The 19,765-nt window shown below is 54.1% G+C and overlaps 1 protein-coding gene and 1 long non-coding RNA gene across 3 annotated transcripts in view; one reads left to right on the top strand and one right to left on the bottom strand.

Annotated features, from left to right (window-relative positions):
* CXXC5 (CXXC finger protein 5) overlaps positions 1-14,748 on the bottom strand; it is a 35,589-nt gene extending 20,841 nt beyond the window's left edge. Inside the window, exon 1 of one of the 2 annotated variants that reach the window (XM_053566437.1) lies at positions 14,190-14,748. The gene's annotated coding sequence lies outside the window, so the exon portion shown is untranslated. Of the gene's footprint in view, positions 1-14,027; positions 14,138-14,189 lie in introns of those variants that run through there. The other variant, XM_053566438.1, reaches the window with a different exon arrangement.
* A 97-nt stretch (positions 14,749-14,845) lies between these two features.
* LOC128568687 (uncharacterized) lies at positions 14,846-19,442 on the top strand. The gene is made up of 3 exons (XR_008375194.1): positions 14,846-14,984; positions 16,934-17,263; positions 18,394-19,442. It is a non-coding gene; the product is annotated as an uncharacterized LOC128568687 (long non-coding RNA).
* The last annotated feature ends 323 nt before the right edge of the window (positions 19,443-19,765 follow it).

Below are 19,765 nucleotides of genomic sequence, written 5' to 3'. Positions count from 1 at the left end.
TACTTATCCCATGACCATTACTAGGATATCACTATCTTGTGGGCCTAGAATGATCTGTAATCTGATTGTTGGGTGACTGTCCAAAGCCCTTCATGACCATGAGGCCATCCCCAACAGACTCAGTTCTCCTCTGAAAATGATATTTTTTTTTTTTTTTTTTTTGTAGAGACAGAGTCTCACTGTACCGCCCTCGGGTAGAGTGCCGTGGCGTCACACGGCTCACAGCAACCTCCAACTCCTGGGCTTAAGCAATTCTCTTGCCTCAGCCTCCCGAGTAGCTGGGACAGGCGCCCGCCACAACGCCCGGCTATTTTTTGGTTGCAGTTTGGCCGGGGCTGGGTTTGAACCCGCCACCCTCGGCATATGGGGCCGGCGCCCTACTCACTGAGCCACAGGCGCCGCCCCGAAAATGATATTTTTTTTTTCCTGCAGTTTTTAGCACATGGAAAACAGGCTTACCCCTAGTTCTGCCCAGTCCAGGGAGAGCAGTCCCCAATCCCAATGGAAGGGAGAGGCTTAGAAGCTCCCTGAGAACAGTGGCCCACTCAGCGGCCATGCCCTTTTTGTACTCAAGCCAGCTCCATACCCATTTTGCAGGGCTGTAGAATAAGAATCAGAGCTATGAACAAATTTTAAGTGGGGGAGGGCACTGGATAATGAGCGCCTGGGGTACTAGGGTGACAGAGAGAAGTAGATACCAGATGAGCAGGAAGAGCAGGCAGATAGACTCCTGGGCACAATCCACTGTGAGGACCCCTCCTGTGCCTGCAGTTAGTGGTCTCATTCCTCCCCCAATCTCTAGCACCTCCACCTCCCAAGCCCCCTGTGTGCCTGGGAAAATCGATTTTCCACAGCATTCAGTCTCCAGCCTTTCCTTTCCCCAGTTCCTCTGCATCCCTACCCTTCTACCCCAACCTACTCTGCCTGGGCCAGAGTTCCCTCTGTTGCAGGGCAGCATCTGATTCTTGGGCCTCTTACCCCAGAGAGGACCAAGTCCACCTGGGGATAGGGGAAAATGGTCTCCATCTCCCCACCCCCACCTTACAGAACTCAATTAACTAACATGGCTGAGGGTTAAGCTTCTTTTGTGTGAGTCTAAATGGGGGGCATATGGGTAAACAGAACCGTAAACACATCAGGTGAGCCCCTGTGTGCACAGATGTGAAGCAGCCTATGCTGTACTCTTGGCCTCACTCTATGGCAGCAATTCTCAACCTGTGGGTTGTGACCCACAGGAACTGATGAGGTGATGAGGTTGGAGGTCTTTGTGTAAGGGGATAAGGGCTGAGGACCTTAGTGCTGCAGGGAACTACGGCAACCCTTGCCATATAAAAAGGGTTGCAGCATTAGGAAAGTTGAGAATCACTGCTCTATGGGATCATCTTGGCGTAAGCTGCAGTGTGAGGTTCATGTCTGAGCCTGTGACAGGATGGAGCAGACATACAACTGCCTTACCAGGGCCCATTGGGTACGTGCAGGTAGGCTCCTCCCAAGGAGGGAGGACACACCTGTAAGTCCACTTGCCAAGGTACATGGCAGCAAGTGTGAATGCAACAGTGAGTGTACTTCTGGAGTGCCCAAATGGAAGCTGTGCGTGCACAGTGCATATGACCAAGCCTGCACCATACATGTCAGCTAGGTGTGCTACATCATGTGGAACTATGTGTGCTGTGAGTGACTGTGTCTGTCCTGAGTGTATGCCCCAGGGTGTGCTGTGTGTGAGGTGCGTGAGCGTGTGCTCTGCCTGCCAGGCCACAGGGCCTCGTGGGACTGCTAGGGATGGGGTGACTCATGTCTCTTAAGCTAATCCCGCGCCCGCCCAGTTCACCCTGCTCTGCTGGGCTCATGGCTGCCAGCGCAAGAGGTGGGGGGTGGAGGGTAGGCGCAGGCAGACGCAGCAGGAGACTGGCTTGATAAATAACCTGCTGCTTCCCCAAGCCTGGAGAAGGTGAAACTGCATTGTGGAGAGGAAAGTGAGGTGGGGAGGCATCCCTGGCCCCCAGGCTCTGACTGCCCTGGCCTCTGCAGCCCAGGCTGCAGCTCCGGTTCCTGTTTCATCGAAACCTGAGCTGGGAAAAGCCTATCGGGTCATCTTGCTTGTCCCGCCGGCTGCCAGGCCCAGGCAAGCTGCCCCTCAGGGGACAAGCCTGCAGCCTGGCCGCCCAGCCAGTGGGTAGATGGGTGGGGGTAGGATATTTCTGTCCAGACTAACTGCAAGTCCAGGCCCCTATCTGTGTACTCCCCCAACAACAGCTGCTCCCAGAGACCCATGGCTCTGCAGGACTAAATATAGCCCCCCACCCTAGCAAACCCCCAATGTTCACTAATTTCTAGAGACCCTACACATGTGAGGGTAGAGGGAAGATTGGGGAGCCCACTATATAACTTTGGGCTGGTGTATTCCCCTCTCTGAGATCTCAGCTATGAAAAATCAAGGATTACTCACTTTTGGGCCCTACCCTGACTAACATGCTACTGGAGAGACCACAAAGGTGATGAGGTTGGGGTCTTTGCGTAAGGGGATAAGTAAGGGCTGAGGACCTATCCTCACAGCATCTCATAAACATGGCCACTTCCATCCTGCCTGTTCCTTGCCCAGGCCGGGCAATACCAGGCTCCTCCAATCTGCCCTGGACGACCCTGGCCAGGAAACAAGTGCCAGGATTAGTGGGGGTGGAGGGGGCAGGAACATGACAGCTGCTATTTCCTGGAGGCCACGGTCGGCACAACTAGGATTCCTGCCCGGTTTCACACTCCACCAGAGCCTCTCCCAGGCTCCAGTCCCTCAAAAGGATATCCCCTTCCCCTGTGTCGGCACCATTATCAGACTAGCCAGGGTCAGTCCCACTCCTTTCACTGCATTGGCAAAGCCAGGAAGAAGGCACCTGGGTTCAGCCTGCCTCTAAGACTGGAGAAAGGTGGTCTCTTCAAGGTTCAACAGGCCAGGAGGCAGCCCCAGCTCCCCCCTCCCTGCATGCCCACCCGGCTGCTTCCCCCAGCCCCACATGCACCAAATTCCCCACATGCCTGTCTGTCTCTGACAGCTCGAGCAAATACTTGGCTGCGCGGGCACCCGCTGTTCTGAGCCCCATTTCGCCTCCTCCCTGCCTTCCCCAGGGGCTCTGCAGACTCAGCCAGGAATGGGAGGGGGCAGAGCCAAGAAGCTCAGTGGGCAGTGGCGAGGGGCGGGGGGGGGCGGGGGGAGCAAGGACAGGAGAGACCAGCCTCAATTCAGAAGTACACCCCCAGCCCTCGGGACCTGGAAGGCCACTGCAAGCCAGCCCAGGAGGGGTAGCAGCTGCTACATTCCCACTGCCCCCACCACCCCGGAACCCCATGAGGACCTTCCGGAGGCCTCCCACTTGCCTCAGCCTATGAAACAGCATCTGCCACCCCCACAGTAGCAACTCAGGACAGGGTGGAGGGCAACCCGAGGCCCCTGGGGAAAGCTATGAAATCTGGACGTTGGCCCAGCCCCTCCTAGCAGTACCCCCACAAGCCCAGACTGCAAGCATGAGGGGTGCATTCCAGCCCTCCCGCCATGTGAGGGGCACACCCACCCAGCTGCCGGGCCTGGGATGTCTCCAGTTGGACTAGCTGGGGGGGCCTTATTTGCCCCCTACACTGCCCTCCTTCCTCCTTGCCTTGTCTCCCTCCAAGGAGACCAGTGGAGGAAACACTTCCTGACAAAAGCTGGGATTTTCCGCTGGACAGTGTGCCTTACTGGCCAGCTCCTTACCTCTCCTCACCTCATTCCTTCTCCTAGAGTCACTCCTTTGACCAAATCATACCTCACCCCATGTCTGCAGTCAAGGATTCCTCCCCTCCCTGGCTGATCTGCCACTAACTCCAGCATCCAGCACATGTCCAGGCACAGTAGAGATATTGAATGAATGACCTCCTGGGCTGACACCCTCCATTTTGCAGATTGGTATGCTGAGGTCAGGAAAGAGCCCAAAGAGCTAAGCCTCCCATCCTGTGGTCTTCCTGAAAGGTACTCTGACTGCAGGTCCCTTTTCTTCCATCGATTGTTTGCCTCCCACCACACTTCTTGCCCCCAGTTTAGCCCTCCCAGGCTTGCAGAGGCATTGGGACAACCCAAACAGAATCTCTCAGTGTTCTGAGTTCAAATGCTCAGCTGGCTATTTTGGACTACTCTCCAACTCTCCCACAGCCTAACAGTGGTCTTCAAAAGAATCCCAATTGTACTGTCTCTGTGACACTAGACTGTGGGATAAAGCCTCCTCTCCCCATTGCACAGATGGGGCTGCTGAGGCCCCCAGGGGATGGGGAGCTGCAGGCAGCCATGAGTCAGAGGGGGAGCTGGGAAGCCGCCCGGCCCTGCCGGCTGTTGCTGGAAGCAACAGCCAGCATTTCCTTCTCATGCTGGTGCCTCGGGAAGCGTGGGCAGCAGGAGGGCGGGCACTGCCGTGAGGACCCCTCCTGTGCCTGCAGGCCAGCCACATCCCCTTGCTGCCTGACTGGGCCCATAGCCCACTCTCTACACTGGCCAGATCTCCAGAGAGAAGCAGACCGGAGGCAGAAGTGGGATTTCTATCCCACATATGGGCTTATGTCACTTGAGGGCATCAGGCTGGGCTTGTATCACCAGAGGGTAACAGGCTCTATGACTTCAGGGAAGCCCCTCCCCCTACCATCAAACAAGATTTAAACATGACCCTTTATGCTCCCTTGGTTCTATGATGACTCTGGAATCCCAACACAAGAAGACTGACTTAAGAATTCCTCCATTCTAAGCATTCTATTATTCTAGATTCCTATGACAAAAATTCTAGGCCACCAAGATCTGACATCCTGCAAAGAAAGGGGGCTATACCCACCTCCCCCATTTAGCTTTGGGGGAGGCCAGCAGGTAGGAGGGGCTGTATCTCTCTCATTAAGGTCAACAGAAACTGAAAAGAAACTGTGGTGTGGGGAAGTGCTGGTCTAGTCCCAGGGGAGAGGCCACCTCTTCCTGGCACACACTAACACTGCAGATGTCAGGAAGTCAGTCCGTACCACAATTAAGAGTGGGTGGCTGAGGGTTTGTGCGCCTGCACCCCCATCCTGAGGCTCAGAGGGAGGGCGGTGTCAGGTCAGGACTGGTCTCTCTGCTTCTCAGGTTCCAAGCCAAGCTCCACGCTTCATCCTCCTGTCTTCACCACCCACTGCTTCCTCCAACCCACCACAATCTCCTTACCTCCCAGGGCAGTCCCAGCCCAGGCCAGCTGGCAGCCAGCCAGGGCAAAGGCTCTCAAGCCCATTTGACAGATGGAAAAACTGTGTTTTATGGGGGAAGAAATGACTTGCCCTGCTGGCTCAGCCTATTGGTCTCTGGCCACATCTTTCAGCCCTACCCCTTATTTCCCAGAATCCTCCATAAGACCGGGTCTCTACACACCAGTCTGTCCAGCAGCATATCCCTTATTCCAGAGTCCCTTAAGAGTGTTAATTCCCTAGGGCGGCGCCTGTGGCTCAGCGGGTAGGGTGCCGGCCCCATATGCTGAGGGTGGCGGGTTCAAACCCAGCCCCGGCCAAACTGCAACAAAAAAATAGCCGGGCGTTGTGGCGGGCACCTGTAGTCCCAGCTACTCGGGAGGCTGAGGCAAGAGAATCGCCTAAGCCCAAGGATTTGGAGGTTGCTGTGAGCTGTGTGACGCCACGGCACTCTACCGAGGGCGATAAGGTGAGACTCTAGTCTCTACAAAAAAAAAAAAGAGTGTTAATTCCCACAGCCAGTCATCCATTAATTCATTCTTTTCTCCATCCATGAAGCTATAAACCACATCACCCCACCACGTCAAGCCCATTGCCTGGGTTATGGGTCCTCAAGAAAGAAAGAGAGCAAGCTCTGTGTGTTCAGCAAGCATTTAGGGAGTCTTTTCTGTGAGCCAGGCAGAACACAAAGTGCAGGAAACACCACATACAGACCAACCATGGCTGTCCTCATAGAGTTCACAACCTATTAAGGGCTCTGCCAGGACCCAATCCCACTAGTCAGTGACAAGTCACAAACTCCTCAAGCCTTAGTTTTCTTATCTGTGTATGGGGACACTAATACCCAACTCAATGGGCTACTATGGGGATTAAAGGAGACAAAAGCCAGAAAGCTGATAACATAGTGCCTGCACCAAGTTTAGGATAGGCTCCCCATTAACAATGCCATTGTTACAACCTATTATAATAATAGTAATAATAGTTAGGGGCAGCAATGATTACAGCAGCAGCTCAAGCTCTTCATTACTTGATGCCAGGTTCTGGGGGTGCAGGTACGAATCACTGCCATATCCTATTGCAAAGCTGGCGAGGAGCAGGCTCAAAAATCCCCTATAAACATCTGATGAATGAGGGAATCAATGACAGGAGGCATGGCCCTGCCTCCAAGAAAGGTGCAATCCTGCATATTTTTGTAGGTAAGGGAGTCTTTCTGCACACATGTGTGCAAACACTTGGGTGCATACACGTGTATCCATGTGAGGAACTGAGGGGGAGGGTGGCATCCAGTAATGCAGGGAACGCAGCTGCGCAAGTCACTCACCCCCCTGCTCCAACCCCAGCCTTGCCAGTGACTGCAACAGAGCTGAGGGGATTGTGGCAAGAGTGGGGGCCACACCCGTGGAGAGAAGCCTGGAAAGATGCTTTGCATAGTTACGGCCACCAGATTACAGGCCTAGGCTAGGCCCCCGGGTGCGAGTATAGGGGCTGCTAGGTGTTGCCCACACAAACCAGGCCCCCAGTGCCCACCCCATATACCCGTACCAGTATAGCACACAAGTGTTCCTGCTGGCAGGCTGGGCAAGTCCAAGGAGGTCAGAAGAGGTCATGGGCGAGGGAGAACGGTGGGCCGAAGGGCTATGTGGGGTCTGCCAGGCAAGGGAGGGCGGGTACAGGGCTCCCCGGGGGCCACCAGGCAGGCCTGGGTCTGCCTTGCTGGGGCCATCAGCTGGAGGGGAGTAAATATAGCGAGGAACGTCCCAGCCACATTCCTGGGAGGCCAGCAAGGCCAGCCTGCCCGCTGCTCTAAGCACAGCTCAGCAGCCAGGGCCCAGAGCTGCCACTGCCCTCTTCCCAAACAAACAGAAAAATAAATAAAACCAGCTCTCACGGCCAGCACAGCTAGGGGCAGGGGGGGCAGGAAGGGGTGGACCGGGGCAGGGGGCTTGATAGGCAGGCAAACCAGTTGCCTCGGTTTCTGTTCCACTGGGAAAGAGGTGGCCAACAAAAGAGTTAAATGGAGGAAAAGGGCAGAGAGATGGTCAGAGATGGGGAGAAAGTCCCTATGAGAAAGGAAGTGGAGGTGTAGGGGAGGCAGGTGAGGACGGGAAGGGAAAATGTGTGTGGGAGTGGGCACAGTTGGCAGTCAGCACAGTCACCCCCTGGGTCAGTAATTTAGTCACAAGGATGCCCTTTCTCAAGCATAAGGATACTGAGGCTGGCCCCCAAAGGCCAGAGGGGCAGCCTAAAGCGCCATGAAATATTAAAGAGCTAGGCCAGTGAGTGACAGAGGTCATAAGTAGGAGACTAGCCAGGGAGTGATTGGGGACCCTGAGGCAGGGGGTTTCCCCACCTTTGGCCTGTCTCTCCACCATCTCCATCTTGGGTCTCCCCGGATCCTGTCCTGCTGGCTTCTTTCTGTCTTTCCGATGGGGAAGGAGAGGACAGGCTGAGGGTGAAGAGGGGCTGTGGGGATTAGCGATGGGAGGGAGACCTCTTCCCTCTGGCAGATCTGAGCACAGTCAGCCTTCCAAAGCTGCCAGCCACCCTAGCAAGAAAGCCAGGAAGCTTGTCAGCACGCTGCTGCTACAGTAACCTCCTGGGGAAGAAGGGGGAAGATATTCAGCTTCTCCTTCCCAAGAAAAAGTCAGCCACTTTCCACAGAGACCTGCAGGAGGGAAGGCTGGCCTCACAGCTCAGCTGAGCCAGCAGGTCGTCCCCTAGCCCTCCCACCCCACCCTGGCCCCATTATCAGCCTCATGACCTTGGCCAGTCCCCTTATTCCTAAACCTGTGTCTTCACCAGCCCCACCCCACCACAGGCTTGGTATAAGGAAAGAAAGAAGGCAAATAACATGCTGAAAACCTGCTGGGGCCAAGCATCTGCATTCATTATCCCAGATAATCCTCTCATGTGCCCTATGAGGTCAGCCCTATTACCAGACCCATTTTACAGATGGGGAAGAGCAACACAGAGAGGCAAAATGATGTGCCCAAGGTCACATACCTGGTTATTAGCAGAATGCAGACAGAAATGCTAAGTGTAAGCCACGTGTTCTTTTCTTCATTGGGGGATATGAAGTCCTTGTCACAATAAAAGCCGACTTTTATTGATTTCTGACTGTGGGTTAGCCCCCATGCTGGGCACTGGGCAATCATCCCTGTGTCCATCTGAAAATGGTCTTGTAAGGCAGGTATTCTCATTGTTCCATTTCAGAGATAAGGAAATCCCAGGTTTGTAGAGATAACACAACTTGCTAAAATGCCATACATCCAGCTAGCTAAGTGGTAACTTGGCCAGGATTTGGAACCAAGTCTGATGGACTCCAGAGTCACTGCTCATACACACTTGTCTGGGTAAGGTCAGAGAGGGGGTTAGGAGGATCCAGTAGGCATGGAGCTCAGTGATTTGATTTCCTCCTAGAATGGATACCATGAAAAAACAAGGTCACAAGTGCTATGCTAGGGGTGGCCAGCACTGCTCTGGGAGCAGGAGGTTGGCAGAGCCTGTAGGGGCCCTGGGTCAGGGTACAGCCTATGGGCCTAGCTAGTGTGATGTCCCTGGTTTACCCAAAGCCCTGGTACCAGGTTACAAAGCCCCCTCCCCCAACATGAGGATACTCAGACTGGCCCCCAAAAGGCCAGTGAAGCCCTGTCTTCTTGGTCCCCAATGTTCTAACTTGTGCTCCAGGGCCAATGTGCTGGGAACTAATCACCCGTCCAGAACCCCCAGTGCTGTGGAAGGGGGGCAGGGTCCCTTCCATTCCTCCCAGGCCCTGTGAGCCCAGAGGGAGGCCAGCATCAGAGGCAGGAAATGAAGAAGAATTTGCGATCTAATTGAGCTGGTGGGGGATTAGGCAGCAGAATGCAATTACAGGGGCTGGAGCAGGGCCAGGGGCACTGACACCCCGAGATGTGACCTGGCATAGGTGACTGGGCCCAGCTAGTCTCCGGGCCAGAAACGCCCGACTTGGGATGGGGTGGGGAAGATGCGTATAGACAAGGGCTAAAACCTCAGCATACAGAAGATCGCAGGGTTCCAGCTCCACATGATACCCAAAAGCAAGAAGTTTTCTTGGGAATTCTCCCCTGGAAAACAGCCTTGTGGGCTCTCATACGGAGACTAGGCAGACAGGCACACATGCTCTCACAGCCTCTGTTCATGAACATACATGCATATCTTCACACTCCCAGGTAAACCCTGCATAACCATGTTCTCCTGTGTTGGGGCAGCATTCCCAAATGGCAGACACATAGCTCTGGCCCCTTGCTGCCACTGGCTCCACCAAAGTGGGGATAGCCCCCCCCCCCAGAACTCGTGACCTTAAAATCCTTTTATTCCTATAATCACAGGCTGCCATCGCTGTGGATACACGCTGTCACCCTGGCCCCAGCCTGTCTCCCTCTGCAGCTTCCAAAACTCCCGGCAGGCAGGCAGACAAGGAAGCTGGCCAGTTACTGCTGGGGGCAGGGGCAGGAGTGGGGGGGAATAGGAGTTGGGGGTCAGGTAGGAGAGTCAATTCTCTATATATGCTACACACACTCAGGGCCTCAAACAACCAGAGAGACTCAGAAAGATAGGCTGGCTGACAGAAATATAGCAAGAGAATGGGACACATAGCTACCAGCCACCAAAGACAGACCACTACCCACACAGCTCAGACATGCACATTCCCACATTCACACACACATTCACAATTCAGATATGCACTGCTAGGGAGTCAGACACTCCCAGATTTATAAGCACATACAAAACATGGGCGGCGCCTGTGGCTCAGTCGGTAAGGCGCCGGCCCCACATGCCCAGGGTGACGGGTTCAAACCCGGCCCCGGCCAAACTGCAACCAAAAAATGGCCGGGCGTTGTGGCGGGCGCCTGTAGTCCCAGCTACTCGGGAGGCTGAGGCAAGAGAATCGCTTAAGCCCAGGAGTTGGAGGTTGCTGTGAGCTGTGTGAGGCCACGGCACTCTACCGAGGGCCATAAAGTGAGACTCTGTCTCTACAAAAAAAAAAAAAAAAAACAACAACACATATACACAAAAATAACAAACTCTCCAAAATTCTATGTGCACAACTCAGCAAATACATACATTCCCAGATTCAAAGGGACATACCCAACTTTCAGCTAACACAATCTCAGATTCACAAATACACATGTATACATACAATGAAGATCCACACACTTCCAGATCCACAGATACATGCCCTGATTCATAAACCCATGTATGCTCAGCCTCCCACACCCTAAGACAGACAGACATTTAACACAGAGATTCACAGACATAGATACACAACTTACAGACACACATGTCCTGAGTCATACATAAGCACACACATCATGCAGATTCCAACATGAGACCAACAGACCAGTGCCCACACAGCCTCATCTCTGTCAGCTGACACTGCCTCTGGCTTTAAGGGGGTAGGCAGATGGTTGGAGATTCCTGGGTCTTTGAGGGGGCAGTCCTTTCTCACTGCCCAAAGCCTGGGAGGGTAGGCTCAGCATTGCAGGGAGGTAAGGGGGGGGGGTAAGAGAAAGCAGAAAATACTTTAGTGGGATATTCTTGTTGGGCAGTGGCGCGTGAGTAACAGGGGAGGCTTTTTGTGGTCTGGTGAGTTCCAGCTATGAGTGAGAGTTTAACTATTAATACACTTAATCAAGGACACTTCACACACACATACCCAACCACACATACAGGGCTAGGGCAGGACCAGGTGGTGGGGATAAGTAGACAGCACCCCAGAAAAAAAGAGAAAGCCCCAATCAGGGCCCAGGGGGCGGGGAAAGGGGAGGAGCTTCAACGGGCAGGCCTCTAGAACAGAGTGATTCATTTCTGCACCCTCAGAAGGGTGGGGTTTGATACACAGCAGGTGGTCAACGAATAAATGAATTACATATAAAGAGTGGGCAATAATAACTAATAACAAGCCATCCTTGGTCAATTAAGGCATGCTCCAGAGCACCACGACTGGGGAGTTAATTTTGACTAAATGATCAACCCACTAGACAGGGAGCTCTGGGAAAGCAGGTCTGGGTCTGGCTCACCCGTATTGCCCCCATTCCTCCACCTACCCTGCACCCAGGAAAGAAGCAGATGACCTCAGTCCAGTCCACACCCCTCTCCCCTTCCTAGGGAGCCCCTCATCTCTATGCTATCGTTCCATAAAATAACTGTGTGGGACCCTAAAGAAAGTAGGGTACTTAATTCCCAGAGACTTGGATTTTTTTTTAACCAGACGCAACTCTATTCCCATACTCTCAACAGGCCTGTTTCACATTTGCCAAATGGGAAGGAAGATAGCAAAGAGCTGGAAAGAGGCAGCAAGAGTTTAGGGTCACAGGGGGAACCCGTGTGCTTTGGATGCAGAATCCTACCCTCCCCTTCCCCCTCCCAGTCCAGCCCAGCCTAGCTCGGCCCGGCCCAGCCCAGCCCAGCCGGGTGGACATTCCAGACCTCACGTGATAAAGACGAGGCCACTGGCCCTCGGGTAAGTCAACAGGCTCTGTCGCGGGAGAGATAGGAGGCCCAGGCCAGGGTCACCTGCTGAGCCGGGAAAACAGCCGGCCCAAATATACACATAAATAAGGCATCAAACGACAGCCAGCCAACTAAGGGTTTGTCTTTGCAGAGGCTCACCTTGGAAAGGGAAGTGGCATGGAAAGGGAGGCCAAAACTTCCCTAGGGGCTTCCCCAGGAGAGACTCAGCTCCTGCCAGGACTGGGGTTGGGGTGGGGGGTGTGTTCTGGTGTTCTACCAGGCTCCCCAGTGTTGACTAAGAACTTAGAGGCCAACCTCCTTCAGCTGTTTCCACCTCTTCCCAGAGCAAAAATCAAACCATCACCCCCCCCCTCCTCCCCAAAGAGAGAGGACAATTTCCGTTCTGGGAGGGGGGTGACAGCTGCAGAGCGGGCCACTCCCAACTCCTACCTCCCCCCAAGCTTCAGCTCGACTCTCAGCTAGGGAAACTGTTAAATCAACACTAGGCAATTTAGGGGTAGGTAGTGCCCGCGTGAGTCTCTCCGCAGGGCTATCAAAATCGGATTTGGAGAGTGGCTTCGGGTCCCAGTTCCTTGGTTTCCAGTGGCGGTTGTAACCCACCGTACGGGCGTCTTTCGGGAAAGGAATCAGGCCAAGCTTAGGCCAGTGGCCCCCTCCCCCCAAACATCTCATTTAAATGCTTCCAATCGCAAGGACAGGCACCCGTAACCCCCACGGGCTTGGGTAGCAGAGGTGGCGCCGGGCGTTCAAATCGCGCTCCAAACAAGTCCGCGGCAACCGTGCTCGCAGCCCCCGCCAGGCGGCCCCAGCGGAAAACTTGAAAGGGACTCTGTTTGCCAGCGGCCCTGGGGCGGCTCCGGCGGGGGCGAGGGCAGACCGATCATACTCGCCCCCCTCTCCAGCGCTTCCTGAGCAAAGACGGGGCGGGGAACGGGGGCGGGGGCTGGCCCACCACAAATCCAAGCGCTCCGAGCAGCGCCCGCTGCGCATGGAAAGGCGGGGATCAGGAGACTGGTCCGCCAGCCACCCCTACAGCTCCCCCATCTGAAGACGCGACTCGGACCACCCAGATTCCGGGGGGCAAAGTAGAATGTGACTGCTACATCTTCAGACTCCTGTCACAGGAGACTTCAGGAAGAGAGTCTTATCGAATAAGTCAATACAGAAGCCCCCAAATTTACTGGTGTCTCATTGCAGCCCGTCGCACGAGCCCAACTCTGCGCTCCCATTCCTATTCCCAGGGAATAAAAAAGAACAAAAAGAGATCTTGCTCCCTCATTGGGCACTTCAAATCTTCTGACAGATTCTGGAGGTGCCCCCCCATTTAAAAACTGGGGTCGCTTACTTCTGTTGATCCTACAAATAAACAAAGCCAGGCGCACCTCGCCGGAAAGCAGCCCATTCTGGGCCAGGACAACTTCCCCTGGTCAGAAAATTAACACATTCCTTTCGCAGCGGCTCAACCCCTCACTCAGATCCCGGGAAGCGAAGGGGGTGGGGGTCGGGCCGAACTTCAGGGTTAAATTTGGGGCCAGAGCAGCATGGCTGGCAGGCGCCTGGGACGCCCGCCTTCCACAGTTCCGCAGCTAGAGAAACACCCCCATTTTCCTTCCCTGGCTTTGCACGCTGTTTGGCCCACGCGGGGCTCAAGAGACAGCCCATAAGACTCCCAAAGGTTGGGGAGGGAAGAAGAGAGAGACCGCAGGGCACCGTGGTGGTGGGGGTGACACTTTGACGGAAAAAAAAAAAAAGGTCAAACTTGATCAGCCCGCCAGGCACCCTGAGGGCAGCGGGGGCGAGGAGCCGAAGGGGAAATGCAGAAGTGGCCACCGACGATCTTCCTAGAGGTGGGGGAGGCTGAGCCACGCGTGGTCATGGGTGCTCAGAGCAGTTACCGTCGCCCCTAACTCAGGGCTGCTAGTGGGATGGGGGGGCAGTGCGCTCCGGAGATCTCCAAGCAGCCGCCCCCGCAGGCGGAGCGTCATCCCAACGCTGAAAGGTGAGGACCCCAAGAGTCCGCCGCCCCAACGCCAGCGAGCTCCAGTAACGGGGGCGGTACCCCACAGGGAGAGCCCCAGCCCCTCTCCGTGGAGCCCAACTCGCAGTCCTCGGCCCTAAAACCCCTCTTTTTGTCTGAACTCAGCGATCTGCGACCGAGTATACTGCGGCTTGGGGAGAATTGAGTACAGCAGCAGCCACCGAGCGATCACCAGTGCTACGTCTCCCAAGCTCCGGGGCTCTACGGCTCAGGCTGAGGGTGCCCCCCACACCTACCCAACACCGACCCCTCCTTCCCAGTCTCTGCCTCTCCGCACCTGAACTTTGGGGAACCCGCGCCGCCAAACTTTCCGCCGACTCGCACCGAACTCCGGCCCTGGCCGCGCACCGAACCCCGGGGGAGGAGAGGGAGGGCGGAGGGGAAGGGGAGGGGGCCGGACTCCGGGGGGGTCGAGGGAGGGCCGTGGCCCGACACCTACCAGCTCTCCGAGTCGTCCAAGCCGCCACCGCAGCCGTTGCCGCGAGGCCGAGGGGGAGGGGCGGGGCGGGGAGCTGCGCTCAGCTCTGGGCACCGCCACCACGGTGCGCTCTGCTCCAGCCGCCAGCCGCGCTCGGGTCCGGAGCTGGAGTCGCGCCGCCGCGGCTGGCCCGAGGCGGGGAGGGGGGGGAGCCTGCAGCACCTGCCCCTCCTCCCCCTCCCCGCGGCCCAAATTAAAAAACAACAAAAAGCAACTAATCACCCCCAAGACGAGTGCGGCGCAGCGGGCGGAGGGCTCGGCGTGCGGCGCCCGGACTCAGCGGGCGGCGCGCATGGTTGGGCGCGGGCTGGGCAAGATTGGGACGGAGGGCCGGGTTTCGGGGGGTAAGGCTCAGTCGCTCTTCTCGTTCGGCTCGGGCGCCTGCTCTTGCCGCCACCGCCGCCAATGCCGCCGCCTCTACATCCCAGCTCAGGCTCCGCCGCCTCTGCCGCCGCCACCGCGCGCCCGCCCGGGCAGGAGCTCTGAACGCTGCCCGGGGGCTGCCGGCAAAACCCGGACCGGACTAGACGCTCCCTCCTCCTCCCCCCCTTCACCTCGGCTCCCCTCCCTCCTCCCGCCGCCTCCCTCACAGCGCAGATCTGGCCACTTGGACGCCGCAAGCTCTGAGACCAGAGCCGCAGCCGCTGCGCCTCCAGCTCCCTAGGCCCTGAGGAGAGCCTCCCAGACTCAGCTCCCTTGCGCGCCCACTCTTTAGCTTTTTTCCACAACTTTACAAAAGAAGACCTCCCTCCTTTGGTAAGGGGTGACTGGGCTTTAAGACGCACCTTCTGGGAAAATCTGCCGGCTCTTCGGCGAGGCAAGAACCTTCGAGGGAGGGTTTCGCTGCGCCACCAGCTCAGGTGCGCGGCTGAGGGGATTCCTAACTGAGGGCTCTTGGAGTTAGACGCCTGTTCAAATACCCCACCCTTGCCAAGCTCACTGAGAACTAGGTCTCCAGGAGAAAAGGGAAAGGTCTGCAGGAGATTCCTGTTCCCATTTCACAGATGAGGAAACAGATTGAAGAAAGGGTTTTTTTTTTTTTTGTACGCAGGCGCCAGCCTAAACTCCAAGCAACTTGTACATTGTGGTGCCCTGAGACCATGAATTAGCAACTCGAGAGTCTGAGACAGTGCAGCCCTCAATAGATATTGGCTGAAAGAGAAAAAAACTCAGCCTCGCCAGAATAGGCGCCCATTGAGGACAGATTTGGGCCGCACAACCTGGCTTTCTGTTAGTGCCTCCTCCGTCTGCCCAACTTGGGTAGTTCCGATGACTGCAAATATCTTCTTCACCACCCCCAGGGATCCACAAAGCGAGCCCCAGACTCATATAATCTCAAACTACATATAATCATTAAGTGGAAGTTTTCTTCAATTATCTGGAATTCGTAGGGGCCAGTTTATGTAGCAAGGCAGATTCTCCTCATTGAGGCAGAGAAAACGCACCCTCAGACATGACCCAGTGGAGGAAGAGGACAGGAGCAGGGCGTTTGGGGAAGTCTTAAGGTTAAACATTACTGCCTGAGATTGGGGCCCAGATAACAGGGAGTTAACTATGGCAACCTCCAGCCACAAGCCCGGCTTGGGTGAAAGAAACAAAACCCTTCTCTCTCACCTCTGCTTCCTGTCCGCTGCTCCTCTGCGTGGCCAAGCTATTTCAGAGGCAGGCCTGAGAGCTATGTGCCTGGGTCCCCTGGGAACAGCAGCTGGCACCCACCCTCCAACCCTTCTAAAAGTGGCTTTGGGGCCTTGACCCAGCCAGATGGGGGACTGTCAAAGAGCAGAGCTCAACCAGAATGTGTTACCTCTCTCCCATTCCTGACCTCTGAGGCCTCAGGAAGTGACCCCTCCCTAAACATCATGGACACCCCCTCCCAGCCAGTTCTTGCAGGACTGCGGACAAGTGTCCTCTTTTATTGTGCCAAGGAATGGTTCCCTTCAGGAGATGTTTACCCTCTCCTCCACTCCAGCAGCCTTTTCCATTTCCATACCCCCAAACAAACACACAAAATGAGTAAAAGCAAGGTACTTGCTATGGAAACGGTGAACCCTCCACATTATCACCCCTAAACAGCTTAAAGATAGACATTTTGGGCCATATCCTAAGTGTCAGGCACTGTGTTAGGCTCTGACCATGTAAAGAAAAAGGAAGCAAATTTTACGTCTTGATGCTCCAAGATCTCCAAGCACTTACCTTCTCCTGCCATTTCTGGGGAAGCTGAGGCACAGACTATGAGGGACAACCTATTCTGGAACTCAGCAGCAGGCCTCAGAGGATTAGGACCCAAGAAGTGAAACTATACCCTGGCCCAAAGCTCAGTGGCAAGGGCTGGTGGGTTTGAACCCCGCCCCGGCCTGCCAAACAACAACAACTACAGCAAAAAAATAGCTGGGTATTTGTGGTTGGCACCTGTAGTCCTAGTTACTTGGAAGGCTGAGGCTAAAGAATTATTTAAGCCCAAGAGTTTGAGGTTGCTCTGAGCTAAGATGCCAAGGCACTCTACTGAGGGCAACATAATGAGACTCTGTCTCAAAAAAAAAAAGGAAAAGAAAAGAAACTGTATCCTGCAAAGCCCCTGAAGCTGAGGGTCAGTGCAAATCAGGTCATATACGTACCCCAAAGTTTTACACTGGGATCCATGCAGAGGACGGGTAATAGCTTCACTTTAGGGACTTGTTGACTATTAATTATCCCCTTTTTTTTAGATCTCGTCCCCCATCTCCATCCCCATCCCCCTATCCAGGAGGGCAAAGGCCAAGGAGCTGCAGGCTACAATGGAGGAAAGCCAGGTGATCTCCACAGTGATGGCTTCTTCAGGGGAACCAGTGATGCTACATGTATGGCCCAGTTTAGAAGGCAGATCATGAAGTCTTCCCCTTCTAGAAATTAAGAACGGGGTGGAGACCCAGATCCTTACATATCCAGCCCAGGTGGCAATCAGAAAAGAAAGGGGTATAACTCTTCACATGGAAAATGCAACATGGACAGAAAATGTCACGTGCAAGCCATCCACACAGAACGCTCCACTGCAGATGGTAAGTGAAAAAGTAGGGGATATCCAGGAAGGATACCTTTCCCTACCCTTGTGCCATTTCCCAAGGAGAAGGAACATCATCACTGGTTTACTATTCTCTCTCCCTTTTCCTTACCTCCAAAAAGGAATATTTTAGTCTCACATTGTTTATTCAACTTTCTGCTGAGTTTCCAACCCATCCATCAGTCAACCTTCACCTCAGGAAGCAAGTTCCTTAAGTTTCCAACTGTTGGAAAGAGGGCTCCTGTATCCACCTGTCTTGTTTCCATGTCCCACCTGGATTGTGCTCTCCTGGATCCTGTGATAACATCTATGGTTGGTATTTGTGAAACTCGTAGCCTGAGCAGGGTATTGTGCTGAACAGTTCAAGTATATTATGTCATTTCATCCTTATAACAGGTCCAGTAGTATTATTGTTCCTATTTTTCAGATGATGAAACTGAAGTGAGATTAGCACCAAAGTTGTTCTCTAACCCCTGAAGAGACTTGCTGTTCTAGCGAGGCCTCTCATATACAGATCTGACCTGGGGCTCACCTGGCTTACATCCTGTAGTGGCTCCTCAGAGACCACAGAACTCTGCCCAAACCCCTTCCCCCACTCAGCCTGGGTTTCCAAACTGGCCCTTTTCTTCCCTACAACCCCAGGCCCTGCTGACCAACACCACCTAATGTTGGCAGTTTCCTCAGACACCACAAGACCCCTTCAGATTTCCAGGGCTTTCATAGACTGTTCCTTCTGCCTAGAAGGGTTTTAATCAAGCTCATCTTATGAACTGTTCTTTGAAGTCCAAGAGCATCTACCACCAACACTCTGCCACTCCCAGCCTGAGTTTGAGCCATACCTACAGGACCACCACTAGCCTTTGTGCAAATTATAAAAAGATATACCCTTTTGGTAGATATAAGAAACCACAAAAGTTACAAACTCCCTTTCAGCTTTCGTAGCTATCTTTGCTAGGTGCCTTTTTCTAGCACATGCACAGAACTACACACTGTGGGCTGACTTTGGGCCTCTCATCTGTTCCCTCTTATGGACATAGTGACCACACTACATAGACATGGCTTTTATTTGCTTATCTTACTACTCATCCCTTCACTACCACCATGAAAAGTCTTTTTTTTTTTTTTCAGTTTTGGCCAGGGCCGGGCTTGAACCCGCCACCCCTGGTATATGGGTCTGGCGCCCTACTCCTGGAGCCACAGGTGCCACCCAACCATCATGAAAATTCTTTGAGGGTAAGGAAGCGTCTCCTACCTGTCCTGTACCTGAAGCTTGGATTCTAAGGATGAACCAGTAATAAAAATTGCAGCCAAGCTCGGTGCCTGTAGCTCAAGCAGCTAAGGCGCCAACCACATACATCAGAGCTGGCGGGTTCGAATCCAGCCCAGCCCCGAAACAATGACAACTATAACCAAAAAATAGCCGGGCGTTGTGGCAGGCACCTGTAGTCCCAGCTACTTGGGAGGCTGAGGCAAGAGAATTGCTTAAACCCAGAAATTGGAGGTTGCTGTAAGCCATGATGCCACAGCACTCTACCCAGGGCAAGAGCTTGAGACTCTGTCTCAAAAAATAAATAAATAAAAATTGCAGCCAGGTGAGGTGGCGCATGCCTGTAATCCCAGCACTTGGGAGGCTGAGGCAGGTGGATTGCCTGAGTTCATAGGTTCTGTGGATTGCCTGAGTTCACAGGTTTGAGATCAGCCTAAGCCAGAGTGAGACCTCATCTCTAAAAAATAGCCGGGCATTGTGGTGGGCGCCTATAGTCCCAGCTACTTGGGAGGCTGAGGCAAGAGAATCACTTAAGCATAACAGTTTGAGGTTGCTGTGAGTTGTGATGGCACAGCACTCTACCAAGGGCAACCCAGTGAGACTCTGTCTCAAAAAAAGAAAAAAAGAAAAGAAAAGAAAAAAAGCAGCCAGCATCTTTCTGACCACTTACTATATGTCAGGCACTGTACTAACTGCTTTCTGTGCTTGTGCTTATTTAATCCTCAGACTCAGAAACCAGCTCAAGGTTACAAGGTAGCAAAATCAGGATTTTAATTCATGCCTTGTTTGAGGCATTTTTCATGACTGCCATTTACCTGCTAATGTCCATCATTGATTAAACATCCAGTGATTAGAAATGGCCACATGGGGGTGGTGCCTGTGGCTCAGTCGGTAAGGTGCCGGCCCTATATACTGAGGCCCTGGCCCCGGCCAAACTGCAACCAAAAAATGGCCGGGCGTTGTGGCGGGCTCCTATAGTCCCAGCTACTCGGGAGGCTGAGGCAAGAGAATCGCTTAAGCCCAGGAGTTGGAGGTTGCTGTGAGCTGTGTGAGGCCACGGCAGTCTACTGAGGGCCATAAAGTGAGACTCTGTCTCTACAAAAAAAAAAAGAAATGGCCACATGGAGGGGCAGTGCATGTGCCTCAAAGGAATAGGGCGCCGGCCCCACATGCTGGAGGTGGCGGGTTCAAACCCAGCCCCAGCCAAAAAAAAAAAAATAGCCACATGGAAAG

This window comes from Nycticebus coucang, chromosome 17 (assembly GCF_027406575.1).
Source record: "Nycticebus coucang isolate mNycCou1 chromosome 17, mNycCou1.pri, whole genome shotgun sequence".
NCBI lineage: Eukaryota > Metazoa > Chordata > Mammalia > Primates > Lorisidae > Nycticebus > Nycticebus coucang.
The sequence above is the reverse complement of the archived record's forward strand: the minus strand, read 5'-3'. Positions and strand labels throughout refer to the sequence as shown.